The following is a 23,179-nucleotide window of genomic DNA, read 5'->3' on the forward strand; positions in this document are numbered from 1 at the left end:
TATCTGCACTTACTTACAGCCTTGGGGGCTTTCTCTCAGACCCTGTTAGGTGACTGACTAGGATATCTTTTTAACTATTCTCTATGTGTTAAATAGGAGATACTAGTAGGAAACTTGAACTTTAAGGAGGACCTTAAATGCCTTAACCCAAAGAGTGAGTAATGTTAAAATTGCAGGCAGCTCTATATGATATGCTTGCCAGATGATGCCATTCTCTCCTGCCCACACATATTCTAACTGGACAGCATGCTTCCAATTATGTTCCCCCTACTATCTCTGGGCTTCCTATGTTAGGTTCAGTTCTCTAACCTGATGCTCTAATATCAAGGATGTTTCTGGATATTAGTAATACATATCAATTCTTCTACTTTCTTTGTCCTGGCCCTCTCCCCACTGTGGATTTCCTAGTTATTGCCATCTGCCCTGCTCTGCCTTCTGGCATTTACATCCTTCTACTTCTCCACCTGCTCTCTTGACTATGACTTCTACACTTGTTCTTATACAAACATTTGCTCTAACTTTCCTCAGCACTGGTATAAATTATCTATCACTACTGTAACAAGTTACCACAAACAGTGGCTTAAAACAACACAAATTTATTATCTTATAGTTCTGGAGGTCTGAAGTCCAAAATGAGTTTCACTGGGCTAAATTCAAGCTGTGAGTAAGGCTGCATTTTCTTCTGGAGGCTCTAGGGAAAAATCAGTTTCCTTACCTCTTTCAGCTTCTAGAGGCCACCTTAGTGTGTGGCCCCCTTCCTTCATCTTCAAAACAAGCAACATTGCATCTGTGATCAGGCTTCTGTGGTAACAACTTCCTCCAACCATAGCTGGAAAAGGTTATCCACTTTTAAGAACATATAGGCTGAATTTTGCCCCCACTTCCCCACTGAAGATAAGGTCCACATCCAAATTCCTAGAACATGTGAATATGACATTGTTTAGAAAAAGGTTATTTGAAGATATATAATTATAAGTCTTGAGATGAGAGATCATCCTGGGTTATCTGGCTGGGCTCTAAATCTAATGACAAGTATCTTTACAAGAGAAAGGCAGGGGGAAATTTGAGGTGGACAGAAGAGAAGACAGAGAAGAGGAGGAGGCAATAGGATCACAGAAGCAGAGATTGGAGTAATGCAGCTGCAAATCAAGGGACACCCAGAGTCACTAGAAGCTGGAAAAGGCAAAAGAGTCTCTCCAGAGCCTCCAGAAGGAGTGTGTCCCTGCTGACAGCTTGATTTCAGACTCCTAGCCTCCAGAACTTTAAGAGAATCAATTCTTGTTGCTTTAAGCCACCCAATTTGTGATAATTTGTTATAGCAGTTACAAGAAACTAGGACCCATGTGATTCCACAGAGTCCTCTCAGATAACCCAGGATAATCTTCCCATCTCAAATTCCTTAACCTCAATCACTTCTGAAAATCTCTTTTTTTTCATGTAAGGTAATATATTCACAGGTTTCAGGGATTAGGACCTGGACACCTTTAGGAGGCCATTATCTGCTTAACACAGTACATAAATATATACTGGGAAATATATACTATACATATATCCATTTAGACTGTTCATCCCTAAAACCATTTTTGCTAAACCCTCCATGAGTACAGCCACCACCCAGGCTATTTTTCATACTTTGATTCAATCCTTATTTAATATGTAGGCTCTGTCTCCTGGGTGTCAATGTAGAATAATAGAAAGCACATAAGTATGGAATCAGGCAGACCTATGTTTAAACCCTTGCTCTTTACTTACTCTCTGTGAGCTTATTTATTCTTTACAAGCTTGTTTCCTCATTTATAAAATGTGAGTAGTCATACACACACCACGGAGTTATTGTGTGGATTAAAGGAGAGAACATGTATAATATACTTGGCACATAGTAGGCACTTAATGAATGTTGCTTTTTTTTTGCTATCATCCTATAATCTATGGTCCTGTGGTAATCTATAGTCTTGATGTAGGTGGTCTGGTAGAGGAGATCTTTTTGTATAGGAGCTTTCTAATTTTTCTAATCTGATTATACATAAAGCTCCCCCTGATATCATTGTATTTTATTTTATACTGTGATTATACCTACAGAATGCTAAAGTTTCTGGTTGAAAAGGGAAAAGTCCTACCAAATTGGCTACTGGGAATAACACAGCTATAATAACAAATCAACAAAATATTTATCATGTAACTACTATGGGTTAAGTACTTGTCCCAGACTAACACTTCATACTGTAAACATTTTGTTGTAATCACTAGGGAATGATATTGACACAGTACTTATGCTCATGAAGTGGAGAAGACTGAGAAGTAACTGATTCTAATATAGTGTGACTGGTGTGATGATAAGCACAAACACAGGGGAACTGGGGGATCACATAGCAGGGAATAAAGGCTCCGTGGAATAAGTGATGTCTAATTTAGGATCCGAAGGGTGAATAGAAATTAATTTTGTAAAGTCTCTCTTGCCCTCCACAGAAAGGAAAGAGAGAAAAATAAAATCTTGTTTTAATAAATTTGATTGACTTAAACATTAATGTTTGTAATAAATAGTCATTCTTGTTTACTTTTTAATTTTTAGATGTAGTTGTACTACTGTTATGGGAATAAATGGTTCATTGATAGACTTTTTACAGGTCACAGGGCTTTTATTACATTTGCACACATGACCCCAGCACACGTAAATGCTATCTCACAAATGCCACTGAAATGTAAAGATCTGATTTGGGGAAAATGATGGATGTATTGTGTTGTGGTCATGGTACAATGTTGGATAGGAGCTGTGCCAAGTGTTTGGAAGACATAGTTTATGGTTTATAGGAATAATAATAACAGCAAAAATATGTCATGAATTTATTATGTGCCAGGTACTCTTTTAAGCACTTTTTGCATATTAACACATTAAATCCTTTCAGTGATCTGTGAGATAGGTTAACGTGAGACACAGAGGTTAAATAACATTGTCTAAAGTTACACAGCAAGTGACAGAGCTGGGATCTAAGTTAATACAGTTAAATTTGAAAGCCTGTGCTCTTAACCCCTATAGAAAGTACAGCCCCATTGAGGAAAGAGGGGTCTTGTGAGAATATATACACAGAAATAACATATGAAAGGGAAAACAGAAGTAAATGTTAACCTGACCATCCAGCTATATATCCATTACATGCCAAGAGACTGGTTGAATGAGTAGAGTTACTAAACACAGGATTAGGATATGGTGGGGATTACTTGATCAGAAAGGTTTATAAGAAAAATAAATTGTAAGCAGTATTTTGTTAAGTGAGGAATGTAGTTACAAAACTACTACTACTAACATTTTTGAGTCCCTACTATGTACTAATAAGTGCTTTACATAATACCTAACACAACTCAAAACAACCTCTGAGATAGTTACTATTACATTTCCATTTTTCTATGCAGAAATTGAGATACAGGGAAGGTCATTTACCCAATCTCATAACTCAGAAGCAGGGGAGCCAGGATTTAAACCAAAGCAGTTTGACTCCTCCTCAAATATATTAAATTGCTTCATCAATTCTTCCCTCTCTTTCTTGTATCAACATTTTCCCCTCTTTACTGAATTATTCTCATCAGCCTTAAAACATACTGTAATCATTTGTATTATTAAAAAAGTCAATTTCTCTGTCCCCCTACAGCAAAAATTTCTCAAAAAATTGTCTCTACTTACTGTGTGCATTTTGTTTTCCTTTCATTCTTTCTTGATCCCACTCCAGTAGGCTCCTGTCCTTACCACTTCACTGAAACGGCTCTTGTGAAGGTCACCAATGACCTCACTGCTAATGCAAAGGTCAGTTCTCAGTTCTCATCTTGTTTGACCTTCACCACTATTTGGTAAAGCAGACAATTCCCTTGGCTTCCAGGACATCACACCTGGCTTTATTTTCCTATCTCTCTGGCAGTTCCAGTTTCCTTCTGCTGATTCTTATCTCCCCAACTTTCAAACTTCAGAGTCCTAGATTGCTTCTCACTTCTACCCACAGTCATTCCCTCGGTGGTGTCGCCCTATCTTGTGGCTTTAAATGCCATGTACATGCTATTTGATCCCAAATTTATATCTATAGCCCAGATTTCTCTTCTAAACTCCAGATCTGTATACCCAACTGCCTTGTTGTATCTATTCTTGTATATCTATAAGAATCTGAAACTTAACATGTTCAAAACTGAAATTCTGATATTTTCCTCTCAATCTGATCCTTCCATTATCTGGACTATTTCAATTAATGGTCATTTATTCTTCCACTTACTCAGGCCAAAACCCCTGGTATGATCTGTGACTCTTTCCTTTTTCTCATCCCCTTCCCCCTCAATCTAAAAGCCATCAAAATATAATTAGAATCTAACCACTTTTTACCACCTTTACTGCAATCACTATGGCATACTTAGATTATTGTAATAGCTTATTAACTTATTAACTAGGCTCTCTGATACCACTCTTAACCCTCTAACCCAGAGAAACCCGAGTGATCCTGTTAAAACCCAAGTCAAACCATGTCACTTTATTATCAAACTAGAGGCCTGGTGCACAAAATCCATGCACTGGGTGGGGGGGGTGTCCCTCAGCCCAGCCCGCACCCTCTCCAATCTGAAACCCCTCAGACATCCCTCTCACAATCTGGGACCACTGGCTCCCAACCGCTCGCCTGCCTGCCTGCCTGATTGCCCCTAACTGCTTCTGCCTGCCAGTCTGATCACCCCCTAACCACTTCCCTGCCAGCCTGATCGATGCTTAACTGCTCCCCTGCTGGCCCGATTGCCCCCAACTGCCCTCCCCTGCCAGCCTGATTGCCCCCAACTGCCCTCCCCTGTAGGCCTGGTCCCCCACAACTGCCCTCCCCTGCTAGCCATCTTGTGGTGACCATCTTGTGACCACATGGGGGCAGCCATCTTGTGCTAGAGTGTGACGGTCAATTTGCATATTACCTCTTTATTATAGAGGATACCTCCAATGGCTCCTTATTTCATTCAAAGCAAAAACTAATGTCTGTACAATGGATGATGGCCCTTCCCCAGTTTTAAACCAGTATTACACATTAAAATCACCTGGAAAAATAATTTAAATACATTTTTATTGATTTCAGAGAGGAAGGGAGAGGGAGATAGAAACATTAATGATGAGAGAGAATCATTGATTGGCTTCCTCCTGCACTGGGGATCGAGCCTGCAACCCAGACATGTGCCCTTTGACCAGAATTGAACCTGGGACCCTTCAGTCTGTAGGTCGACACTCGCTCCACTGAGCCAAACAAGCTAGAGCTCACTTGGAAAATTTTAAACAAACAAACAAACAAACAAACAAACAAAATTATCTTGGTTCTGCCTTCAAATAAATTACAGCTATATCTCCAGGAAGGTCACTAATGATGTGGCCCAGGTATTTGTAGCTTTTTAAAAAAATTCCTCAGGTGGTTCTGAAGCCAAGGGAGGGTTGAGAATCTGTGGCTTCCTTACCTTTTGATTTTCTCTTCTACTACTCACTATCTGACTTACTCTATTCCAATCACCTTGGCCTCCTTGCTGTAAGAATCCAAGCATAGTCTTCCCTTGGGATCTTTGCACTGTTTTCTCTGCACAGTATGCCTGTTTCCAGTTCCCAGCATAACTCCCTCCCTCACTTTGTTCAGGTCTTTCTTCAAGTGCTGCCTTCTCAGTGAGGCCTTCCTTGATCTTTAACTTAAAAGTGCATATACCTTTTCTGCTTTATTTTTACTTAATTAAAAAATTTTAATTTATTTTTAGAGAAAGAGGAAGAGAGAGGGAGAGAAACATCGATGTGAGAGTGAAAAATTGATCGGCTGCCTCCTGCATGTACCCCAACTTCCTGTATGTGCCCCATCCAGGGATCAAACCTGCAACCCAGGCACGTGCCCTAACCAGGAATTGAACTGGTGATCTTTTATTGCAAGATTTGATGCCCAACCAACTGAGTCACACTAGCCAGAACTCTGCTTTATTTTTATCTATAGCATTTGCCATCCTCTTGCCTACTCCCATTTTGCTTATTTTATCGCATATCTCAATCAGTTAAAATGTAAGCTCTGTGAGGGCAGGGATTCTGATCTGCCTTGTTTATTTCTTTATCCTCAGTGCCTGGTGCATAGTAAGTATTCAATAAATAAAATTTTGAATTAATTACTTCATAAAATGACACACAAAATTAAAGGAGGTTAGTTAAATGAAAGCAGTCAAGTTAAATGAATAGCAGAAGGAAGTCCACAGTTAAGTAGTTTAATACATCTGTTGAGGGTAAAAAGGAACCCATAACTAAGCCTACATGCATACTAATAGAACTTGAGACCCATTCTCCAGCTAGCCAGGGGTTCCTAAAAAGCTTATTTTGCTAAGGTTTGTAAGTCTGGTAAAGCTTTTGGAACTTTTCTGAAAATAGTTTTTAAATGAACAAAATGAAAGTCATAAAATTAAAAAGGAGACCAGTTATTTTGAAATATAGTTAGAATAATTATTTGAAAGTTGTAATATAGTAATAGTATATGTGTCTTCATATTAACATGTTAAATCAGGGGCTGGTAAACTTTTTCTATTATGGGCTACATAATAAATATTTTAGGCTTTGTTGGAACTACTCAATTCTGCCATTTGTAGCAGAAAAACAGCCACAGACAATACATAAATGAATTAGCATGGCTGTCTTCCAATAAAATTTTTATTTACAAAAGCAGGCAGCAGGCATAGTTTGCCAAATAATAAGATCCACTGGTGGCTGCAATAACCATCATTATTTTGAAGTAGCAATGAGCATAAATGATATTTTGTGATATCTACAATACCTGTAATGTGATATGAAAATATCTGTGATTTCTCTTATTAGTGACAAACTCACAGTTACTGCTAATATTACCTGTGATTTATACATTCATAGTTTAAGGAATTGCTAAATTATAGTTATTTATTTTTTCCCATCCGAATTCACAGACCTTCTGAATTCTATCCATGGACCCCAGTATAAGAATCCCTGAGCTAGGAGTCTTGATAAACTGTTTAAAATGCAACTGTTAACAATTGAATAAACACTTAAATCAGAATGAATGACAATCCCTTTTGAGTTGAGTAAGCTTGGAATAAACCCACATCTGGTCATACATAGCTTTGTGGTGGTGGTGTGGGATGATGGCAAGAATTGATCTCCACAATATCCCATAGGCTCTTGTAAAGAGTGTCAGAATACATGACTAAATATAAGCATGCCTAGAAGGAAGTAGAGAGGCTGACTATATCTATTGGGAGCACAGAGAAGGAAAATGATGGGGCTGGCTCTGTTGTATAGAAGCATAAAATGAAAAGGAATGTTGTTAAGGGAAGCAGTAGAAGGCCTATAACCTTGTCCAGAAAATGGTGGGTCTCTTTCCTATATTTGCACATTTCCCAAGGCTCCAACATATTAGAATTCCTAATAAAAACTCCAGAAATCCTAACAATAACTTTCAAACATCACTAATACTGCCTCATACCCAATTCTGGTTTATAGGGCAGTTCCAATGTAATTGTAGCTAGTGCATTGATTGGGTGGGAGAATCTATATGGATTTCTAATAAGATCCAAGTATGAGCTTTTTGGAGACCTAGAAATGTATTGTCCCTTTAAAGCAAAATAAATAAACCTGGTATTTTGAATTTATGGCAATAATAGCAAAATTTCTGGGTACTTTTGATGAAGGAGTTTAAAGTGAATATAACACTGCATATATTGGCTTCACATTTCAGTGCACATCCAGATTTATTGATTAGAGTAGGACTGACTCAAGCCAAGATTGATTTGATAGAAATCACAGCCTGCTTATTTATCAGGTGGAAAAAAATTTACACATCTACCTAGGCATAAGAGTTTTACTTTATTGACTCTGATTAAGTCTTGGCTGAATGTCAAGTTCTCACCTGCAGCCTGTGGACCCCTTTCAAAACAGTTCTTATTTGCATTTGAGCAAGGAAAGATGAAAAGAATGTTTGTTTTTTAGTTTAAATGCCCATAAGTACTTTGAAAAAGAGTGTGTGTGGGTTTTTTTTTATTTTAAACTAAAGGCCCGGTGCACGAAATTCGTGCATGGGGGGGGTGTCCCTCAGCCAAGCCTGCACCCTCTCCAATATGGGACCCGTCGAGGGATGTCTGACTGCCCGTTTAGGCCTGATCCCAGTAGGATAATCCCAACAATAACTTTCAAACATCACTAATACTGCCTCATACCCAATTCTGGTTTATAGGGCAGTTCCAATGTAATTGTAGGATCGGGACTAAACGGGCAGTCGGATATCCCTCTCACAATCCAGGACTGCTGGCTCCCAACTGATTGCCTGCTTGACTTCCTGATTGCCCCTAACCATTTCTGCCTGCCAGCCTGATTACCCCCTAACCACTCCCCTGCCAGCCTGATTGATGCCTAACTGCTCTCCTGCCAGCCTGATTGCCCCTAATTGCCCTCCCCTGCAGGCCTGGTCTCCCCCCCAACTGTTCTCCCCTGCAGGCCTGGGTCCCCCGCAACTGCCCTTCCCTGCAGGCCCAGTTGCCCCCAATTTCCCTCCTCTGCCGGCCTGGTCACCCCTCACTGCCCTTCCCTGTAGGCTTGATCGCCTCCAACTGCCCTCCCTTGCAGGCCTGGTCCCTCCCAACTGCCCTCCCCTGCTGGCCATCTTGTGGCAGTCATCTTGTGTCCACATGGGGGCAGAATCTTTGACCACATAGGGGCAGCCATCTTGTGTGTTGCAGTGATGGTCAATTTGCATATTACTCTTTTATTAGATAGGATAGAGGCCTTGTGCACGGATGGGGGCCAGCTGGTTTTCCCTGAAGGGTGTCCCAGATCAGGGTGGGGATTCCCTTGGGGCGTGGGGCGGCCTGGGCAAGGGGCCTGTGGTGGTTTTCAGGCTGGCCACGCCACCTGGCGACCCAAGCGGAGGCCCTGGGATCTGGGATTTATTTATCTTCTATAACTGAAACTTTGTAGCCTTGAGCAGATCCAAGCCTCCTGCTCGCTTTGTGGCCACAGCCATTTTTGTTGGGATTTATTTATCTTCTATAATTGAAATTTTGTAGCCTTAAATGGAGGCCAAGGCAGGCCAGGGCTGCAGAAAGTTTGGCTTCCTCCATCACTGGGGGCAACTCAAGCCTCCTGCTCTCTCCAGCTCTGTGGCTGCCACCATTTTTGTTGGGATTTATTTATCTTCTATAATTGAAACTTTGTAGCATTGAGTGGAGGCCTGGGCCCGCCAGGGTGTGCGGAAAGCTTGGCTTCCTCCATTGCCAGGGAAACCCAAGCCTCCTGCTCACTCCATACCTGCAGCCATCTTGGTTGGGTTAATTTGCATACTCACTCCTGATTGGCTGGTGGGTGTGGCTTGTGGGTGTAGCAAAGTGATCATTAATTTGCATATTACTCTTTTATTAGATAGGATGCCCGTAAGTACTTTGAAAAATATGGTAAAATCTTGTTAAGTGGCATTTGTGGTGATACTAAGACTTTTGGCTGAATGAAGTTTTCTATTATACTATTTATAAAGAAAGTAAATGAAAAATAATGTTAACAAGACAAAATGTCAAGCGCTTTAGAAGTACTCATCTATAATAAATATTGTATAACACTTTGAAGTCTCTACTTAATAAGGCAGAATGTTAAAGCAAGTAGTCTAGTAATAACCATTCTAAGGTTGTCTTTCCTAAGTTACTCTGCTCAGAAGTACTTGGTAAAGTTAGCAGTAACTTATCTAACATACAAGACTCACTTAGAATATACCAGGATTATGCTATACTAGTATACTTTTATCAGTGATCTTTTAAACCTTTTAAAATTATATTAAATAGGTGTTGGTATATTTCCATTTTACATTTGAGAGACTACATGATTTGATAGAGGTCCCACAGCTAATACCATACATGAAGATGGGATTAAAATGGACTCTTCCTGGCTCCAGACCCTACGTTTTTTTTTAATGTATTTTTATTGATTTCAGAGAGGGATAAGAAGAGAGAGATAGAAACATCAATGATGAGAAAGAATCATTGATTGACTGCCTCCTGCCTGCCCCACACTGGGGATGGAACCCGAAACCTGGGCATGTGCCCTAACTGGGAATTGAACTGTGACCTCCTGGTTCAGAGGTCGATGCTCAATCACACAGGCTGGGTCAGACCTTATGTTCTTAATTACTACACTTAATTACTGCCCCTTGCTTGAAAACAAAGATAAACAAAAAACTTTATGTATCCCAGTGCTCCTCGGATGGGTGCGGGCTAATGGAATACTACGCTGTGGTAAAAAAGAAGGAATTCTTACCATTTGCAACAGCATGGATGGAACTGGAGAGCATTATGCTAAGCGAAATAAGCCAGTCAGAGAAAGATAAATATCACATGATCTCACTCATTTATGGAATGTAATGAACAACATAAACTGATCAACAAAAACAGATCCAGAGTCAGAGAAACATCATCACAGTGAGGGAAGGTAGGGGAGGGTGGGGGTAAAGGGGAGAGATCAACCAAAGGACTTATATGTATGCATATAAGCCTAACCAATAGACACAGACACCAGGGGGGTGAGGGCATGAGTGGGGGAAAATGGGGGGCAATGGGGGGATTAGGACACATATGTAATACCTTAATCAATAAAGAAAAGAAATTTTAAAACTTTATGTTAAATATTATGTAATTTAGTTATTTTGTAAATTGTGAATGGACTCACCCAAATATTTTGAATCATGAGAATTTTCCCCTAACTTTGATGGATTCTGCAATTTGAGAGGTTGTTAAGTGAATTATTCCTTCCTCACAGTAAGGAGTTAGGAGAGTAGGGGAGAGAAGGAGTAGATCAAAGGTGTTTTTCGTCTTTCAGGAATTAATCTCTCAGGGCACTAATTCATAACTATAAACCAAGTGACATTAGATTTTGGAAGATAAGGGGTTAATCCAGTTTGTTACTGTTTTTTTGTTTTTTTTTCCCTCAGCACAACTGCATTGCAAGAGAAATAGCTACTCATAGTGTTAAGGGCCTTATTACTGTTCAAATGTCCTTTTAATACTCTTGTGCTAGCAAAGGTACATTACAAATGAAATACAGGGGAGGAATAATTCAAACTCCTCAGATGGTGGCATTTTGTAAACCTCGCAGCCACAGTACAAATCTCTCTCAAACCTCTGGAAATCTGTCTTCATAGCATAGGGTAGGTGGAAAGGGGCTTACAAATCCTTTTCAACCTGACATCTAAAAAACCTAACTTGTTTTCTGATTCCTCAGCCATGACAGTTTGTTTGTTGGTGGGGTATTTTTCACTTCAGAAGCTAAGGACTCTTGCTAGAATTTGGGGGTCCAAGCAGCTGGGCTTTAATGCTAAATTCTGGGTTGGGGAGACAAAGGAAAGAGGAGAATAAATTATTTGTCGGGCCTCTTCTGACATTTTTATATGAAAAGTATTTGGTGATAAACATAGTTTAGGCCTTTCCATGCCTTTAGACACATCCTCTTTGCAAATTCTGAACATGTCTCTTGTTTGCCATCTGTACAAATCTATTTACTCTATTCAGGCAAACATTTTCTGTAACCCTTCCTGTTTAAGGAAATCTATCTTCATACAATTTGAAGTGACAAATTACCTGTCCACCCCCAAATATTACTATTTTTTAAAAATATATTTTTACTGATTTCAGAGATGAAGGGAGAGGGAGAGAGAGATAGAAATATAAATGATGAGAATCATTGATTGCCTGCCTCCTGCACACCCCACACTGAGGATCGAACCTGAAACCTGAGTATATGCCCTGACTGGAATCAAACCATGAACTCCTGGTTCATAGGTCGACACTCAACCACTGAGCCACCATGGCTGGGTAATTTTTACCATCTTCCCAGTGAACCTGAAATTTCTACCATAATGTTTCATTTATTCAATTAATTTTCCACTTAGTACATCTATCCATCCATCCATCCATTAATTCATCCATCCATCAGTGAATCTATCCCCCAAAATATTTATTGTTTGCTCTGTCACAGACAGTCTGCTGGGTTCTGGGAATTCATTGGTGATTAAAGCAGGCATGCTTTCTGCCCTTGTGTGTATAGCCTATTAGAAGAGCTAGACAAACAAAGTAACAAAGTAATTCACATCAAATTGCACTAAGTGCTAAGATGAATACGTATACAGCAGGAAAAAAATTATAAAAGACTAGAGGCCCAGTGCACAAAATACATGCATGGGTGTGTGTGTGTCCCTCAGCCCAGCCTGCACCCTCTCCAAACTGGGATCCCTCTCACAATCCAGGACTGCTGGCTTCCAATAGCTCGCCTGCCTGCCTGCCTGATTGCCCCTAACCGCTTCTGCCTGCCAGCCTGATCACCCCCTAACCACTCCCATGCCAGCCTGATCAAAGCTTAACTGCTCCCCTGCCAGCCCGATTGCCCCTAACTCCCCCCCCCCCGCCGCCAGCCTGGTCACCCCTAACTGCCCTCTCCTGCCGACCTGGTCGCCCCTAACTGTCCTCTCCTTCAGACCTGGTCACCCCCAACTGCCCTCCCCTGCTGGCCCGGTCACCCCTAAATTCCCTCCCTTGCCAGCCTGGTCACCACTAACTGCCCTCCCTTGTCAGCCCAATTGCCCCTAATTGCCCTCCCCTGCTGGCTTGGTTGCCCCTAACTGTCCTCCCCTGCAGGCCTGGTCGCCCCAACTGCCCTCCCCTGCTGCCCCATCACCCCTAACTGCCCCCCCTTGCCAGCCTGGTTCCCCCCAACTGCCCTCCCCTGCAGGCCTGGTCCCCCCCCGAACTGCCCTCTCCTGCAGGCCTGGTCTCCCGTAACTGCTCCCTTGCAGGCCTGGTCCCCCCTAACTGCCCTCCCCTGCAGGCCTGATTGCCCCCAACTGCCCTCACCTGCAGGCCTGGTCACCCCCAAATGCCCTCCCCTGCTGGCCCGGTCACCCTTAACTGCCCTCCCTTACCAGCCTGGTTGCCCCCAACTGCCCTCCCCTGCAGGCCTGGGTCTCCCCAACTGCCCTCCTCTGCTGGCCATCTTGTGGTGGCCATCTTGTGTCCACATGGGGGCAGCCATCTTGTGTGTTGGAGTGACGGTCATTTTGCATATTACATCTTTATTATATAGGATATCAGGAAGGGAACTAGTTAGTGTGCTCAAGTGTCAATTCAATTGAGAATTAAGACTTTCTTGTAAAAGGAACTCCATTTAAAAATATTAATACATTATGTAGCAGGGGTAATGCATTAACTCACTAGAATGGTCACATTATCAGAGAATAGGACTCTGAGGGTGTAGGTCTCAGAACAAATAAGTGTCTTTTGGTGGTGTATGGGGCATGGAAAGGAGATATAGACAAACTTCTTCTATGTGTTAGTCTCTGTGCCAGGTGCTATTGTCTAAAGGTTATTCTCTTTTCATTCTAATTGCAACACTAAGAGGTGGGTATTAAATCCATTCTAGGGATGGGAAAATAGGTTCTGAGAGGTTAAGCGACTTGACCAAATTCACAAAGTTGGTTGTTGGCAGAGCCTAGTAGGAAGGATGAGGTGTTTTGGAGGGATTAGGTAAAATATCAACTTTATCAAAAGAGAAACAAGAAGCAATGAAAAGGAAGAAGGGATATGGTGCTATTGACCAAAAATGAATGAAAAAATCTGGTCCTGTCTTTATTTTTAATTTAATAAATCTTTGTTGTTCAGATTATTACAATTGTTCCTCTTTTCCCCCCCATAGCTCCCCTCCACCCGGTTTCCACCCCACCCTCTGCCCTTACCTCCCCTGCACTGTCCTCATCCATAGGTGTATGATTTTTGTCCAGTCTCTTCCCGCACCCCCCACACCCCTTTCCCCCCGAGAATTGTCAGTCCACTCCCTTTCTATGCCCCTGATTCTATTATATTCATCAGTTTATTCTGTTCATCAGCTTTTTTATTCACTTGATTTATAGATTCACTTGTTGATAGATATGTATTTGTTGTTCATAATTTTTATCTTTACCCTTTTCTTCTTCTTCCTCTTCTTAAAGAATACCTTTCAGCATTTCATATAATACTGGTTTGGTGTTGATGAACTCCTTTAGCTTTTTCTTATCTGTGAAGCTCTTTATCTAACCTTCAATTCTGAATGATAGCTTTGCTGGGTAGAGTAATCTTGGTTGTAGGTTCTTTCTATTTACCACTTTGAATATTTCTTGCCACTCCCGTCTGGCCTGCATAGTTTCTGTTGAGAAATCAGCTGACAGTCGTATGGGTGCTCCCTTGTAGGTAATTAACTGTTTTTCTCTTGCTGCTTTTAATATTCTCTCTTTGTCCTTTGCTCTTGGCATTTTAATTATGATGTGTCTTGGTGTGGTCCTCTTTGGATTCTTTTTGTTTGGGGTTCTGTGCGCTTCCTGGACTTGTAAGTCTATTTCTTTCACCAGGTAGGGGAAGTTTTCAGTCATTATTTCTTCAAATAGGTTTTCAGTATCTTGCTCTCTCTCTTCTTCTGGCACCCCCATAATTCGGATGTTGGTACACTTGAGGTTGTCCCAGAGGCTCCTTACACTATCTTCAAATTTTTGGATTTTTTTTTCTTTTTGCTTTCCGGTTGAGTGATTTTTGCTTCTTTGTATTTCAAATCTTTGACTTAATTCTTGCGGTCCTTTTGTCTGCTGTTAGGTCTCTGTATAATATTTTTTATTTGAGTCAGTGTATGTTTAATTTCTAGTTGGTCCTTTTTCATATCCTCGAGGGTCTCACTAAATTTATCGGCCTTTTTTAGGAAATTCTTGAAAAACCTTATAACCGTGGTTTTGAACTGTATATCCAGTCGTTTGCTTTCCTCTATTTCTTTCATTTGTGATCTGTTTCTTTGTCTCTGCATTTTCGCTGCTTCCCTGAGTTGGTAGAGTAGCTTTGTGTGGTAGGTGTCCTATATGGCCCAGTGGCTCAGCCTCCCCCAGTTACTTGAGGTGGACACTCTTGGTGCACCCCTTTGTGCACTGTGTGCTCAGCCTTGTTGTAGTTAAGTCTTTATTGTTGTTGGTATCACTGGGAGGAATTGACCTCCAGGCCAATTGGCTGTGAGGATCAGCTGTGTCTAAGCTGGGAGAACTTCTGTGCTGGAGACACCCTTATGGGAGAAGACTTGCAAAAACCTCTGTGCTCAGCTTGGATGGGGTGGAGTGTCAGGGATGACCAGACAGCCTTGGATTCCCATCAGCCTTGCCCTATGAGGCCCCTGGGTCTCAGTGTCCCTCGGTAATCACTGCAAGCACCTCTGAGAGAAAGTTGCCCTCGAGTTTTGCCTGCTGCCAGACAGTCCAGTTTCTCCCCGAATGAGTCTGGTTTCTCAGAAACTCGCCCAGAACTGGAGTTCAGCGCAGTCGGGAGCTTCCATCTCCCTCCCGCTTTAGAAAGCCAACCAAGCACTCAGCCTCTCGTGAACTCAGCAGTCAATCCTCTCTGTGCACACGTACCTCCAGACCTCTGCCTTCCGCAGCTCCCCTGAGTCTCAGTGTGCTTTCTCTTTTCCTGACAGTTCAGATTCCCCCCAAAATGAATTTGGGTTCCCAGAGTCTCACCCCATACTGGAGTTCTGCGCAGTTGGGAGCTTCTATCTCCCTCCCGCTTTAGAAAGCCAGCCACTCACTCAGCCGCCCATTCAGTCAGCCGCCCGTCCTCTCCACGCACATGTGCGCATCTCCATACCTCAGCCTTTTGCAGCTCCTCTGAGTCTCAATGTGCTTTCCTCTTTCCTTCTAGTTGTAGAATTTCCACTCAGCCAGCTTTCCTGTAGTTCTGGATGGTGTCCATTTTGTCTTTTAGTTGTAGTTTTGATATTGTTGTGCAAGGCAGCAGTTTAGGTGTTTACTTATGCCGCCATCTTGGTTTCTCTCTGGTCCTGTCTTTAAATGGCTTACAATTAATTCACCTGGAGAAAAAAGAACAACCTCTTGAGAAAGAACACGATAATGTAATAAACAACACTGTCAAGTCCAAACTGCATGATTCCTGAGGAAGATAAACCAAAGGGCATACGTGGGAAGAGTCAAGACACATTGGGAGGCAGTTGCCAAAACCAAAATGGAGACTTCCTTTAAATACAATGCTTGCTTCCCTTAGCTTGGATGAAGTGATTTTAGATTTAAAGAAAACTAGGTACAAAACAATGATTACTGAACTGTCTGGCAGGTCAAAGATACATTAAGATCACTGAGTTATGAATCACTGAAGGCTATATAAGTCCAGGCAACATTCTAGCTGTGGGTACTATTTCAGGCCAAAATACATAATACCAATTGTCCCCAGGTACACTTCTCATCACTAAAATGTGACAATGATTAAATGCAAAATGCAAATATTATTGTATGTAAGTAAAAATTTGAAACAATAATGGCCTCTTGTCAGACAATATGGAAAGAAAGAGTTGCAAGGAATTTGTTATTATACTTGCAAATGCAGCAATATTTACAAGAGTTGACACAATGCTGCATAACCCAGTACAAGACAAGGGAAGGATTATGGAAAGCAGGATTGGAGAATTTTGAGTACACAGAACACTGCCTTTAAGAAATCACAAAGGAAGGTACAAAGATGGAGGAGGAGTTTCAAGGTCAGTGTTCCTTTGACATTTCTGAATAGCCCTTATGCTCCCAATTTCCTCCATGAATCAAAGCAAAGGCCAAATTATCAGGCTATTGAAGTTTGCTTCTGGACTAATGTCTACGACTTCAACTTTAATTTCCTAATCTTACACTTTAAAAACATCTCTCATTTTTCTATTAACTATAAGCTCAATGGGACCAGAACCATGTGTCTGTTTTGTTCACCACTCTATCTCTACCACCTAACAGTTCTTGGCACATAGTGTGTGTTCAATAATTATTTGGTATTTGAATGAATAGTTATTCTCATGGCTGCCTTGAAAGCTCTCCTGATTTTCATCCTCTACTGAAGAAAATGCCTCTATGCTCTTTGCATCTCTTCTTGCCCAATTATTTTTACTAAAACCTCTTCATGTTATATTTTATTCCCTCAGAGATCCTCAAAAGAAAGAAGATTTTAACCAATTAGATTAATAGTTCCAGGCCCCACATTAATCCAGACCCAACTTGGAAAAAGAAAACCACTCTAAGTGGTTAAAATGGAGAGGATTATATGCAGGGAACTGGTTACACAGATGATGGGGTACATATGAGGACAGTCTTACATTTCAGATTAAGAGTATGTTTAAAGCATCTCCACACAATTCTGCTATGAATGCACACAATCGAAGGTTTGAAAGAAACCTTAAGTTTCATTTAACTCAAGCTCATCAGATGGCTCTTATGTCACAGATGTCCATTGCCTACTCCAACATTCTTTATTTTCCTCCTTAGGTACAGAATGCTAGTTTTCTGATGGATACCTTTCTATTCAGACTAAAAGACCCTATTTTCCTGCCTTCCTTGCAGCTAGCCAAGTCCATGAAACTAACTTTTAGGCAGTGATATGGAAGAAAAGGTTTCATGTGGAACTTACAGTGAGGCTTCTAAAAGGGAGTTTGCACATTTAAGAGGGACCCTTTTTTGTTTTTCTGTATTTCTTCCTTCTTCAGGTCCTACATTGAGGATGTGATGGTTGGATCTCCAAGGGTCTGTGAGGAATCCTTGATGGTAGAAGACAAGTGATAGGATGATACAATGGAAAGGTAGGAACCTAGGTCTGTGATGACACCATGGAGTTACCCTACAGCTTTGGACTGCCTACCTTCAAACCTTTTTCATATGAAAGAGAAATATACCTGTATAGCAAGCATGTCAAATTGGTGGCCCATGGGCCACATGCCTCGTTTATTTGGCCTGTGTTAGCCTTTGAGTTTGACATGCTTGCTGTACAGTATTCAAGCCATGGTTTTATTTTCTGATTTTCTTTTTTTGCTTTCTTTCTGTTGCAAACAACTGAATATCATTTGATCTGATCCAGCAATATTGTTTTTATTGCATCTGAGACAAATGGCTATTTAACTTTGGCTTGGATACTTCCAGTGGTGGGGAACTTCCTAATCCATAAGGTAGTCTGTCTATCTTGGGACAGCTATTACTAATGGGAACTTTTCTTTGTTGAGTGCAAATTTATAGCTATGTAGAGTCCACTAATAGGTCTTAGAATGGCTTTTGGGTCACAATTTTCTTGTCCTTTTTCATAAGTCACATGTTTGAAAGAGTGCTCATGTTCCTTTGAGTTGGCTCATCTCTAGGCTAAATATCTTCCCTTCTTTCAGATCTCTTTACAACACATGGCTTTTTTCATTTCAATGAACTTAGCCTAACTTCATGTATAATTCGTTCAATAAATGCTTATAGAAAAGAGCTCCAGGCTATCAGATTCAGCTGTGTTGCCCACAGCCCTATTTATTTAATGGATTCAATTGAATTAAAAGCAAGGTACTTATTTGCTCTACCCCAAATTAACAGCCTGCAGTTTGCATAATGGGCCTCACTATTTTGGGTGGGCTAAAATCTGGGTTAAAACAAGCATGATCATTTAATCCTATACTATATTATCAGTGTCTGCAGCTACAGACTTAAATATTTAATTCATTATTAACCACACTGTACACAAACCAGCTTCTCCTTTTACATAGTAAGATGCAACATTCCCAGGGTCATTAGCTGTTTCTTAATCTGCTTAAACAAAGCTCCTTTCCTAAATGTTTTCTGTGGAGGTAGTCAGTCTAGATAGTTGGGCTCTTATCTCAGGGGCTGTCTGGTTAGTACCTGTTAATCACTTCTAGTGGGAACATACTCTAGCTAGAAGTTTATGGAGAAACCACTTTTTATATGCATTAAAATAACTTTACAGTTTTTCAAAATGTGTATCTAAGAGTTATGCTTCTTTCCCTACCACTCCACTAGAACAACACTGGCAAGTCACCGACCCCTACCTGTCAGATTCAGTAAACTAATGTTTCCTTACCTCAGCTGACACCTCTGTGGTATGTGATACTGTTGTCTAACTAATTTTCAAAATTCTCTCCTCTGTTGGTTACTGGCACCGCATACCTACTGGTTATTTTTCTCTATGGTCAGTGCTTGGTCTCCCCTGCTGGGTCCTCCACTTCTGATCACCTTTTAATTGTTACTGTTCTTCAGAGCCTTGACCATAACTCTCTGCACTCTTCACTTTATACCTTTCCCCTGAGCAATCCCAACCACTCTGCAGTATCAATGTGGTATGATGACTTTTGTGTTTGTTTCTCCAGGCATGACCTTTCTATTTTGAGCTACAAACCAATATTTTTCAACTGACACAGGGGCAGCATTACCTAGGTGACTCACAGGCACCATAAACTATATATACTCAAAACTCATCACCTACCTCTCTGACTCAGATACTCAAGTCAAAAATCATAGAATCAGGCACTTTTTCCCCTTTCCATAGTTATTCCTCCCAATAACCATGTCATGTAAGTATTATTATCCCCATTTAGACATGTGAAAGCCAAGGCTCAGTGTGGTTAAGTAGTATGCCCACAAATCTTTCAGCCATTACATGGCAGATTCTAATTCATTTCAGTCCAACTCTGGAGCTGGGACTCTTAAAAACTATGGTAAATTCCCCTTACTAAGGGATTCTATTACAGGGTATTTTGTCTTCATCTTGAAAACCACAAAGCAAGACCCTGAGGGAAGGAAACACTCAAGAGAAAAAGGTTATTGAGCCAATTAGATTAGAAGGGAAGGGAAGGCCCCTTAGCAACCTGGATGAAACAAAAGCTGGAGGAATGCAGGGGGCAAAGAATAATAGAGTAAAAAAGTGAGTAGAGCAGGGGTGGGGAATATCTGGCCCATAGGCCATATAAGGCCCAACAAATCATTTAGTATGGCCCTGCCAAGGCATTAGGGGTAGTTAATTGAATGTTTAACCAAATACAGCAGGCTAATTTTTAGGTTGATAATCTTGTATGGCCCGTGAATGGTATAAATATCCAAATGGCCCTTGGCAGAAAAAAGGTTCCCCACCCCTGGAGTAGAGCCACAGCAGTAGGGGCTGAAGGACCTTAGGCCAAAGTTGTCATTCTTAGCATCTTGTGTTGATATAATTGACCTCAATGGGTTTCAGTCCACCCTATAAAATAAGTGATTTCCAAGTGGGAAAGGGAAAACTTTTTGTTAATCCCAAACCTGGATTCCCATATAGCTTGTACTGAAATTAAAAGGGTCTATTTACTGATACACATGACTGAAAACATGAAGAATGGCTGCAAAATATAATAAATGGCAGTAGTTTGGAACAGAACCAAATGTATGATCTTCATAGCGAGCTCAGCCATGAAAATTATAAGCAAATTAAAAGAGTAAAATAATTACTCTTAAAATATTTTTAACTCAGTTTAAGCATTTTTTTATTGCTGTCATTTTTATTCTCTCCTCTCTAATTGTCTACAGCCATTTCTTTTTTCCTTTGGGCTTTAAATTAAGCATTCTTTTTAGGAATGGAACTCATATTCAGTACATGAAAGGCATTGAAACAGCACATTTCTTTAATCTCAACATTGTATCAGTGTCTAGTGTTTGACCAAATTGATATATTCCAACAATTTTGAATGGGAAACAAATTATGTTTTCCTGTTGCCTCACATTAGAACACTGGAGATGTGTTCCCATGTGAAGTCCATTTCCCCTTGCCAAATGAAATATGTTACAAATACTGGGAGAGCTAGATGTCAGGAAGACAGTTCTTAGATGGCATTGATGACATGACTACTTAGGGGAGGTGTTTGTTTGAGGTGTCTCTTCTACCATAGGTCCACTGTTCCTTTTACCTTTCTTCAGGAAAATGATTGATCCTAAGCCTAGCTGGCTTCCTGAGTATACATGTTCACTCTACCTATGGGCCTAAATAGTATCTAGAAAGTATAGGTGTGATGCTATATCTCACCAGTAAGTGCAAGGTACTCAAGCATGAAAATTCCTTATGTCACATTCTTAATACTTCGAAAAGTAAATTAAATGACCTTTATTACTTATCTAAATTAAAACTCAGGTAAAGTAAATTTATTTAAAACAAGTGATCATTTTAGTTAAAGCTCAGGTTTCTGTTACTTCCTTCTTTACAACATTGTTAAAATGCTTTAATGTGGCTTATGGTTTCATTTACAAACTGATTAGAAAAAAGCCAAATACTTAACCTAAAAAGTTACTGATTTATTTTTGAAGCAACCGAGGCAATATGGTCTTTATAAATTGATAAAAAGCAGGACTGAGATTTTTTTCTATGCGTTTCAGTTTCTAAATGCCATACTTGTTATCTGTAGACAAGCTACATAATCTCTGGGTTGTTATACTTAAAATAATAAATTCCGTTACCCTATTTACCTATAGTATTATGTGAATTGGTGAATTAATTATCAGAAAATGCTTTGTGATTAATGAAAAAAATCTGGATTAAAAAAAAGATGTCTCACAAACACTCAATGATATAACTAGTTTATGAATTCTGAATTTTGATATCCTTTCTCTTAATTATTTTTGTTTCTTTCTCATGTTTTGATAAGAATTTAAGACCTGCCAGATTGGATCATGTAAGTATTCCCTATTGCCCAAGATTCCACCTTCAACTGTGGCAGTAAGAGAAATTTTGTGGGAAGATAGGTATGTTTGATTTTCATGACATCAACTTTAAAAGTTTAGAAACAAACTTTAATAATATTAACTATTCTCCAATTCATTAAGGGTCTGCCATATATAAATTTACCTTAATATTATTATTAAATATTTTATACTTAGACTACTATGTTTTTCTACATGTTGACAAACAGTTGATTTAACTGTTTAATCTTTACCCTTTGAATTGCCTGATTTATTGACAGAATAAGCTGGATGTTTTAGTATTTTATAGATGCAGCCAAAGGCACACACCAAATAAGCGAACTGAATAGGAAAATGCTTGTGACAGTTATGCCTGAGGGCACTGTCAAGCTCCCCTGGCATTCTACAAGATCCCTTTCCAGGGAAACCAAAGGGCATGACAAGACCAATTGTCAGATCAGGCCAGCATCAAGTATTAGTAACCATGGGAAAATGTAGAGACTGGTGGCAGAGTTGGGTCAGGAGCTAAGTACCAGGTCATGTCAGTCATTTGTGAGCATGTAAGTGACCTCTCTGATTTTCTAATCACATGTGAATGGGAAGATCATTTGTTTTCAAGATAAAGATTAACATAGGAAACTCCTGTGGCCTGGGCCATGTGTTTTTCAATGATTCAGTAACTGAAAAAAAACCACTTATTTAAACTTATTTAAATTGAGGGAAGAGGGAGGGGATATTTATAGAAGTGTACAACCCCAAACTAGCAAGGAAATGAATCAGCTCTAATCATTACTAACCAGACCTCACCTGGAGTATTAGATTCCTTTAGAAAACCATCCTTTAAAGAGATATAATCAGACTGGAGTCCTTCCAGAAGATTACTAGTGTGATGAAGGCATTCCAAGCCATGGCATAAGGAACCCAAGATGTTTAATTGGGAGTGAAAAATGTTTTAGGGAGGCTGCCTTGTCCATGAGGGATTACATTTGTTCTGTATGGCTACTTATGACAAATGTAGGAGATTTCAGCTCAATTTCAGGAAGAACTTTCTATCAGTTGACACTGTCCTAACAAAAATGAGCAGTCTTGATAGTGTCTTCTATTATTATAGGTCAAGGTACAAAGATGTAGGCTGAACAATGAGCAGGAAGAGGGAGAGGGCATTCCTGAAAGTGCATGAATGCTTGGACTAAGTCAGTTGTTGGTAGAGTACTGGATCTGTATGACTAGTTAAGGAAGATTCAAAAAAATTGAAAATACTGACATAGGTTTCTAGCTTTAAAAATTTTTTTAACCAAGTGAGGCCTGATAAGGTTTTGGGGATGATACATTTTGGCAATGGATAACACTTTCTTCTCTTCCAGAGTCTGAATTTGGAGCCAGGCTGCCTGAGTTTGAATAAAGACTGGGCCACTTACCTTAGGAACATCCCTTAAACTCTCTGTGCCTCAGTTTCCTCATCTTTAAAATGGAATAACAATACCTACCTCAAAGTGTGAAGCATGTGAACAGTTCCTTGTTCATAATGAGTGTTCTATTAGCTATTAGCTCTTAATTGAGATATAGGTACAAGAGTTAGCTGGGAGATAAAATATCACTGCCAGTTAGCACTGTTAAAGCAGAAATGAAGATTGTGGCTTTAAATC

The sequence above is a fragment of the Cnephaeus nilssonii genome, assembly GCF_951640355.1.
Source record: "Cnephaeus nilssonii genome assembly, chromosome: X".
NCBI lineage: Eukaryota > Metazoa > Chordata > Mammalia > Chiroptera > Vespertilionidae > Cnephaeus > Cnephaeus nilssonii.